Below are 9,550 nucleotides of genomic sequence, written 5' to 3'. Positions count from 1 at the left end.
AAGATTATCTTAAATAAAAATGTCACCAAGATCGAGGTTGTTTGTATGGTCAATAGGAATCTTTTCTATCATTTCAATCAAATTTAGTATGCAAATTATACAATACAATTACAAAATTAGCGGTATACACACACACACACACACACACACACACACACATATATATATAGCTTTGAATTACTTGTAAATACTAAGAACGTGTATGTACTCATGAATAGTGTACAACATGCAAGTGTGAGCACCCCTCCCATCGTGTGATCTAATCAAGCTAGTCATGACCAAAACTAGTTACCTTATTAGTCCATACTAATTGTTTACATTTCTATGAGTAAGGGTACCTATCTATGCGAGAGATTCATCAATTATGAAAGATAGGTTTCTCATAATTGAAGAATCATCTGATCGTAACGCATCCCCCCATAAATAGCTATGAAACTACCAAGCATTGCCTCTATATAAGAGAACGCACGGAGGCTCCGTCAAAGCGGGGACATTCTAGAGAATCTATGCTCGTACTCTAGCTCAAAGTAGATCCACGCAACATTATTTATAACCCTCGTCAAATGGTAGGACCAGGGGCTACTGACGGTGTCACGGGAAACCGGGTGCCCCGAGCACACTATAATTGTGTACCCTAGCATGCATTGGATCAAACCATAAGTTTACTTGTAATGTGGTATGGTAATGTGGATTTACTATAGGTGTGAGATTATGATCTACTAATTGATATAAAAAAATATTAAGGTTGAAGACGACTAGCCAGAACCATATGCGCCCTTGGTATGCTATCCCGGCAGCCAAATGGAGCATGCTTCTCTGCCCCGGGACAGTTAGCGGCACCTAGAACATCGGTGAAGGTTGTACTAACAATAGATGATTGTGAACATTGGTAGCGATGGTCGGAGTAGACCCTGACGAAACTATTATAGATGGTCTCGTCATTGTTGTGTCGACATATATAGCTCTCACCGGGATGGACACATATCATGAAATTCCCAAGAAACCACACCAACTTCCAACAAAAGGAACCAATTTTGTTGTGCGTGAAGAACTGCTTAGTGGCATAGGATCGAATAATGAACATCTAAAGAAACCTTCAAAACCCTTGGAACGACAGATGCGAAAGGTTTTCACATCGGTCTAGTCTCCTCCTTTGCTTGCACCTCCATGACGATAGAGAAAAAGGGAGACGAGGCCAGCTACACCCATAGTTTAAGAAATCGACCATACCAGTAGTCGGATCTAAAATAGAATGTTGGGACCAACATCTCTCCATGAGGGACTGCCAGTGAGGCCCTTTCACGAGACATGCGATGCGTATGATGGACAAAGACAAGATGACCAATTTCGTGAACACAAACCTTAGTACATTGGAACACGATCCAAGGTCCCAAGAGGTAGACGATTGACCTTGCATCGACCGACCACCCCTGGCGACGGCCTTGATTAAATGCTCTAAACCATCAATCATCAATGCTACTAAACCAGGAAAAACTAGTGACGCAGAAAAAACAAGGAAAAACTAGTTAACCGGACTATTTTTATTTTTATCTGATGAAACTGGCGAACCAAGTGATTTGCACTACTTCAAAGTTCAAATACATATGTTCAAAAAAAAGTTCAAATACATGGTACAATTATGCTAAATATTTTTTTGAGACAATGCTAAATATATATAGGTCTTAATTTAGCGAGGTCTGGAGGTTCTTCAATAAATAAAGGATTAAGATCATATGTTTCTTCAACGGGCGGTAAATTAAGACCATGTATTTCTTCAATAGGAGGTAAATTCTTAACATCTTCAGCTTTAATACATTTTTCTTTCATAGATTTCTTTGCCTCTTGCATATCTTCAGGACTGAGAAATAGAATACCTCTCTTCTTCGGAGTTGGTTTAGGAATAGGCTCATTAATTGGAGCAGGAGCTGGCTCAGGAGGTGCCCAATTATTTTCATTTGTCAACATATTATTCAATAAGATTTCAGCTTCATATGGTGTTCTTTCCCTGAAAAGAGAACCAACACAACTATCCAGGTAATCTCTGGAAAGCATTGGTTAGTCAATTATAAAAGATATCAAGTATTTCATTTTTCTTAAGAGGATGATCAGGCAAAGCATTAAGTAACTTGAGAAGCCTCCCCCAAGCTTGTGGGAGACTCTCTTCTTTAATTTGCACAAAGTTGTATATTTCCTTTAAAGCAGCTTGTTTCTTATGAGCAGGGAAATATTTAGCAGAGAAGTAGTAAATCATATCCTGGAGACTACGCACACAACCATGATCAAGAGAATTGAACCATATCTTAGCATCACCCTTTAATGAGAATGGAAATATTTTAAGGATATAAAAGTAGCGAGTTCTCTCATCTTTAGTGAATAGGGTGGCTATATCATTCAGTTTAGTAAGATGTGCCACAACAGTTTCAGATTCATAACCATGAAAAGGATCGGATTCAACTAAAGTAATTATATCAGGATCAACAGAGAATTCATAATCCTTATCAGTAACAAAGATAGGTGGTAGCAAAAGTAGGGTCAGGTTTCATTCTAGCATTTAGAGATTGCTTACTCCATTTAGCTAATAATTTTTTAAGTCCAGTTCTATTTCTGCAAGCTAAAATAGCAAAAGAAGCTTCTTGATCAAATAAATAACCCTCGGGAATAACAAGTGATTCTTCATCATCACTTTCATCAGTATCATCAGATTCCATATTTTCAATTTCTCTAGCCCTAGCAAGTTGTTCATCAAGAAAATCACTAAGTGGCATAGTAGTATCAGGCATAGAGGTAGTTTCATCATAAGTATCATGCATAGCAGAAGTAGCATCATCAATAACATGTGACATATCAGAACGAATAGCAGAAGCAGGTGTAGGTGTCGCAAATTTACTCATAACAGAAGGTGAATCAAGTGCGGAGCTAGATGACAGTTCCTTACCTCCCCTCGTAGTTGAGGGATAAATCTTAGTTTTTGGATCTCTCAAGTTCTTCATAGTGTCCAGCAGATATAAATCCCAAGTGACTCAAAGAATAGAGCTATGCTCCCCGGCAACGGGGCCAGAAATTAGTCTTGATGACCCACAAGTATAGGGGATCGCAACAGCTTTTGAGGGTACAGTATTCAACCCAAATTTATTGATTCGACACAAGGGGAGCCAAAGAATATTCTCAAGTATTAGCAGCTGAGTTGTCAATTCAACCACACCTGGAAACTTAGTATCTGCAGCAAAGTGTTTAGTAGCAAAGTAATATGATAGTGATGGTAATGGTAACGAAAGAGTAACGAAAGTAAAGTAATGTTTTTGGTATTTTGTAGTCATTGTAACAATAGCAACGGGAAAGTAAATAAGCGTAAACCAGTATATGGAAAGCTCATAGGCATCAGATCAATGATGGATAATTATGCCGGATGTGGTTCATCATGTAACAGTCATAACATAGGGTGACACAGAACTAGCTCCAATTCATCAATGTAATGTAGGCATGTATTCCGAATATAGTCATACGTGCTTATGGAAAAGAACTTGCATGACATCTTTTGTCCTACCCTCCCGTGGCAGCGGGGTCCTAATGGAAACTAAGGGATATTAAGGCCTCCTTTTAATAGAGAACCGGAACAAAGCATTAGCACATAGTGAATACATGAACTCCTCAAACTACGGTCATCACCGGTAAGTATCCCGATTATTGTCACTTCGGGGTTAACGGATCATAACACATAATAGGTGACTATAGACTTGCAAGATAGGATCAAGAACTCTCATATATTGATGAAAACATAATAGGTTCATATCTGAAATCATGGCACTCGGGCCCTAGTGACAAGCATTAAGCGTAGCAAAGTCATAGCAACATCAATCTCAGAACATAGTGGATACTAGGGATCAAATCCTAACAAAACTAACTCGATTACATGATAGATCTCATCCAACCCATCACCGTCCAGCAAGCCTACGATGGAATTACTCACGCACGGCGGTGAGCATCATGAAATTGGTGATGGAGGATGGTTGATGATGACGATGGCGACGGATTCCCCTCTCCGGAGCCCCGAACGGACTCCAGATCAGCCCTCTCGAGAGGTTTTAGGGCTTGGCGGTGGCTCCGTATCGTAAAACGCGATGATTTCTTCTCTCCTATTTTTTTCTCCCCGAAAGCAGATATATAGAGTTGGAGTTGGAGTCGGGAGGTCTCCAGGGGGCCCATGAGGCAGGGGGCGCGCCCCCCACCCTCGTGAGCAGGGTGTGGGCCCCCTGGTCTTCATCTTTGGCGAGGATTTTTTATTATTTATTGTAAGATATTCCGTGGAGTTTCAGGTCATTCCGAGAACTTTTGTTTTCTGCACATAAAACAACATCATGGCAATTCTGCTGAAAACAGCGTCAGTCCGAGTTAGTTCCATTCAAATCATACAAGTTAGAGTCCAAAACAGGGCAAAAGTGTTTGGAAAAGTAGATACGATGGAGACGTATCAGTAGGTCTTTGCCCGTACTTCTCTGCTTTGGTATCGCCGAGCCTGCTGTTGATAGAATGTGGAACGGGCCTTTGCGACGTCACACTCCTCCTCCAGGTCGTCTAAGTCGTCCTGCCGATCGATCTCGGCTTCTCTCTCTTCATACATGCACACTTGAGGTGAGTCATGAATAATGTCGCAAGGCAAGACTGCCTTCGCACCGTACACCATGAAAAAGGGTGTATATTCGGTCGTGCGATTGGGCGTGGTCCGCAGCCCCCAGAGTACGGAATCGAGTTCCTTGACCCAGTGTTTGTCCGGTTCTTGCAGAGATCGCACTAGTCTGGGTTTGATGCCGCTCATTATCATGCCGTTAGCCCGTTTGACCTGACCGTTCATCTGAGGGTGGTATACAGAGGCGTAATCAAGCTTGATGCCCAAATTGGCGCACCAAGTTTTCACCTTGTCGGTTGCAAAGTTAGAGCCGTTGTCAGTAATAATACTGTGCGGGACACCGTAACGGTGTACGACGCCGGATATGAAGTCTATCACCGGTCCGGCTTCCGCCGTTTTAACTGGTTTGGCTTCTATCCACTTAGTAAATTTGTCGACCATAACCAATAAGTATTTCTTCTTATGGCTTCCCCCTTTAAAAGGTCCGACCATATCGAGCCCCCAGACCGCAAAGGGCCAAGTAATGGGGATTTTTCGGAGGGCAATGGGCGGCATATGGCTTTGATTAGCGAAAAACTGGCATCCGACGCAGCGTTGTATGAGGTCTTGTGCGTCTGCCCGGGCTGTGGGCCAAAAGAAACCCGCGCGGAAGGCTTTAATTACAAGAGCCCGGGCTGCGGCATGATGACCTCCAAGACCAGCGTGTATTTCAACCAAGAGTTGTCGTCCCTCTTCTTCAGAGATAAATCGTTGAAGGACTCTGGTAGTACTTTTCTTGTACAGTTCTCCTTCGTGAACTTTGTAGGCTTTTGAACGTCGAACAATGCGACGGGCCTCAGTTTGATCCTCAGGGAGCTCATTCCTAGTGAGGTAGGCAAGGAAAGGCTCGGTCCACGGGGCAATTACAGCCATGATTTCATGGGCCGATGGTGTTATTTCGGTGCCCGAGCCCCCGATGATATCGGGACTGTGTTCGGAATCGGGGGATATGATCGGCTCCGGGTCGGTGCTCCTGTTCTCGTCCTGCCACACCACAGATGGCTTGAAGAGCCTTTCCACAAAGGTGTTAGGTGGGACGGGATCGCGTTTAGCACCCATGCGAGCAAGGATGTCCGCGTCTTGATTACTCTCTCGAGCCATGTGATGAAACTCGAGACCCTCGAACCGAGCTGATATTTGGAGTACGAGATCGCGGTAAGCCACCATCTTTGGATCTTTTGCATCAAAGTCTCTATTTATTTGGGATATTGCGAGGTTTGAATCCCCGCGCACCTCAAGGTGTTGTATGCCCATGGAGACAGCCATCCGGAGACCATGCAATAGGGCCTCGTATTCGGCTGCATTGTTAGAGTCTATATACAGTATTTGGAGCACATAACGGACTGTGTCTCCTGTGGGGGATGTCAAGATGACACAAGCCCCAAGTCCGGCTAACATTTTAGAGCCGTCAAAGTGCATCACCCAGTTGGAATATGTGTCATACTCTTTAGGGAGTTCGGCCTCTGTCCATTCGGCAACGAAGTCAGCCAACACCTGAGATTTGATGGCTCGGCGTGGGTTGTACGTTATTTCAAATGGTAGGAGCTCAATGGCCCATTTGGCAATCCTGCCGGTGGTGTCCCGGTTGTTTATAATATCATTGAGTGGTACTTCTGAAGCCACCGTGATTGAGCACTCTTGGAAGTAGTGCCGCAGCTTGCGGGATGCCATAAAGACCGCATATGCTATCTTCTGGTAGTGCGGGTATCGGGATTTGCATGGTGTAAGGACCATCGATACGTAGTATACTGGTTTTTGGAGTGGGAATTTATGTCCCTCCTCCTCTCGTTTGGCAACGAGCACCGCACTCACCACCTGGTGAGTTGCCGATATGTAAAGCAACATTGGTTCGCCGACGTTTGGTGCGGCCAGAATGGGGTTGCTTGCTAGCAAAGTTTTTATTTCCTCCAGTCCCGCTGTTGCAGCATCCGTCCATGCAAAGTGGTCGGTGCGTCGGAGCAGGCGATACAATGGCAATGTCTTTTCTCCTAATCTGGAGATAAAGCAGCTCAAGGCTGCCACGCACCCGGCTAGTTTTTGGACCTGTTTGAGGTCAGTTGGTGTTGCCAATTGTGATAGGGCTCGGATTTTGGCTGGGTTTGCTTCGATTCCTCTATTGGAGACAATAAACCCGAGCAATTTGCCAGCGGGGATGGCGAAAACACACTTTTCTGGATTGAGCCTTATGTCATATGTTCGAAGGTTGTCGAATGTGAGGCGTAAGTCGTCCACCAATGATTCAACATGCTTGGTTTTGATGACTACATCATCTACATATGCCTCCACAGTCTTGCCGATTTGCTTTTCCAGGCACGTCTGAATCATGCGTTGGTAAGTGGCGCTGGCGTTTTTGAGCTCGAAAGGCATAGTGTTGAAGCAGAAAGGCCCGTATAGGGTGATGAATGCCGTTGCGGCTTGGTCGGATTCCTTCATTTTAATTTGATGGTATCCAGAGTATGCGTCGAGGAAACACAGTGAATCGTGTCCCGTGGTCGCATCGATAATCTGGTCGATGCGAGGTAGTGGGAAGGGGTCCTTAGGGCAGGCCTTGTTAAGGTCTTTGAAATCGACACACAGGCGCCAGGATTTATCCTTCTTTGGTACCATGACCAGGTTTGCTAGCCAGTCTGGATGTTTGATCTCTCTGATAAACCCGGCTTCGAGTAGCTTGGCTAGCTCCTCCCCCATAGCCTGTCGTTTGGGTTCAGAAAATCACCGGAGTGTTTGCTTGACCGGCTTGTATCCCTTTAGTATGTTGAGACTATGTTCAGCTAGCGCGCGTGGGATTCCTGGCATATCCAAGGGGTGCCAGGCGGAGATGTCCCAGTTTTCACGCAAGAATGCACGTAATGCGGCGTCGACCGTCGGATCCAACTATGCCCCAATGGAAGCTGTTTTCTTGGGATCCATCGGGTGCACTTGGAATTTGAATATTTCGTCCGCTCGCTTGAAAGAGGTGGATTTGGACCTTTTATCAAGGATTACATCGTCCCTATCCACTGTGGAACGCAGTATGGTGAGTTCCTCGGCCGCTAGGGCTTCAGATAGTGCCTCCAGGGCTAGGGACGCGGTTTTATTTTCAGTGCGGAGTGCTATGTCCGGATCACTGGAGATAGTGATAACACCGTTGGGCCCGGGCATTTTGAGCTTCATATACCCGTAATGAGGTATAGCTTGAAAGCGTGTGAATGCGTCTCGCCCTAACAGGGCATGATATCCGCTGTTAAAAGGACCAACTTGGAAGATTATCTCTTCGGACCTATAGTTTTCTGGTGTGCCAAATACCATATCCAGCTTAATTTTCCCCGAGCATCTTGCTTCCCTGCCGGGAATGATTCCCCTAGAAGATGTATTGCTTTGCTCAATGCGACTTCTATCCATTTGCATTTTATTGAGCGTATCCTCGTAGATGAGCTTCAACCCGCTGCCACCGTCCATTAGCACTTTAGTGAGCCTAAAACCATCCATAATTGGGTTGAGGACCAAAGTGGCTGGTGCCCAGACTGGGCGGGATCTTGGTTCGTCATCGGCATTGAAAGTGATTGCCGTATCGTTCCAAGGGTTTATTGCTGCTACATGGTAGACTTTGACAAGGTCGCAAAGCGCCCGTTTGCGCCGATTATTTGATGAGAAGGTCTCGAAGACTGTGAGTACTTTGGTATCATGTTCTGAAGAGTACTTTTCTGGTGTAGTGTTGGTGAGGATACCCTCGCCGCTCTTGGCCACCTACCGGAGTATCCAACACGCCTGTAGGTTGTGCGTTGGTTCGGTATTCGGTGTCATGTGTATTTGACAGGGCCTGTCAAGCCATTCTTCGAGGACAGTTCTGTGTCCCGTAAAGGGCTTGATCTTCTTGTCCACGGGATGATGATTAGGTGCCTCGCGAGGGTGCATCCTTTTTGTCCGCCCGGGAGATGGCTTAAAGGCCCGCGGTTCCCAGCGGGCTGTCTGAGTTTTCTAGGCGCTTTCCATTGTGCAGTACTTCTGTACTATGTGCGCCAAATCTACAAAGTGCAGAATGCGACGGCGATCGAGGGCATTAAGGATTCCCTCGTTCGTACAGTTGTTGCGAAATACTGAAATTGCGTCGTGATACGTCTCCAACGTATCTGTAATTTTTGATTGCTCCATGCTATATTATCTACTGTTTTGGACATTATTAGGCTTTATTATCCACTTTTATATTATTTTCGGGACTAACCTATTAACCGGAGGCCCATCCCAGAATTGCAGTTTTTTGCCTGTTTTAGGGTTTCGAAGAAAAGGAATATCAAACGGAGTCCAAACGGAATGAAACCTACGGGAACGTGATTTTCTCATCGAATAAGACTCAGGAGATTTGGACCCTACATCAAGACACGTAATAGGAGGCCACGAGGTAGGGGGCGCGCCTGCCTACCCCAGGTGCGCCCTCCACCCTCGTGGCCCCCCTGTTGCTCCACCGACGTACTTCTTCCTCCTATATATACCCACGTACCCCCAAACGATCAGACACGGAGCCAAAACCCTAATTCCACCGCCGTAACTTTCTGTATCCACGAGATCCCATCTTCGGGCCTGTTCCGGAGCTCCGCCGGAGGGGGCATCGATCACGGAGGGCCTCTACATCAACACCATAGCCTCTCCGATGAAGTGTGAGTAGTTTACTTCAGACCTATGGGTCAATAGTTAGTAGCTAGATGGCTTCTTCTCTCTTTTCGGATCTCAATACAATGTTCTCCCCCTCTCTTGTGGAGATATATTCTATGTAATCTTCTTTTTGCGGTGTGTTTGTTGAGACCGATGAATTGTAGGTTTATGATCAAGTCTATCTATGAATAATAGTTGAATCTTCTCTGAATTATTTTATGTATGATTGGTTATCTTTGCAAGTCTCTTCGAATTATC

Source organism: Triticum urartu, chromosome 6, assembly GCF_003073215.2.
Source record: "Triticum urartu cultivar G1812 chromosome 6, Tu2.1, whole genome shotgun sequence".
NCBI lineage: Eukaryota > Viridiplantae > Streptophyta > Magnoliopsida > Poales > Poaceae > Triticum > Triticum urartu.
This window is presented reverse-complemented; position numbering follows the sequence as displayed.